The following is a 207-nucleotide window of genomic DNA, read 5'->3' as shown; positions in this document are numbered from 1 at the left end:
ATCACTTGTCGCAACCTGGAAAAATGGAGTGTTCTTTGCAACGAGTACTCGTTAATTAGTGATTTTGGTTTTTTGTTCACGTTTGTTTTGAGCAGGTAGAGGGCCGGCCCATTCCCCGCCCGCTGCGAGCGGCAGCTGCTCTCTAATCGGCGCTGTTAGGGCCGAATAGGAGCTCCCTTTTTTTTTGAGGAAAGGCCGTAGGAGCTC

This window comes from Triticum dicoccoides, chromosome 2A, assembly GCF_002162155.2.
Source record: "Triticum dicoccoides isolate Atlit2015 ecotype Zavitan chromosome 2A, WEW_v2.0, whole genome shotgun sequence".
Taxonomy (NCBI): domain Eukaryota; kingdom Viridiplantae; phylum Streptophyta; class Magnoliopsida; order Poales; family Poaceae; genus Triticum; species Triticum dicoccoides.
The sequence above is the reverse complement of the archived record's forward strand: the minus strand, read 5'-3'. Positions refer to the sequence as shown.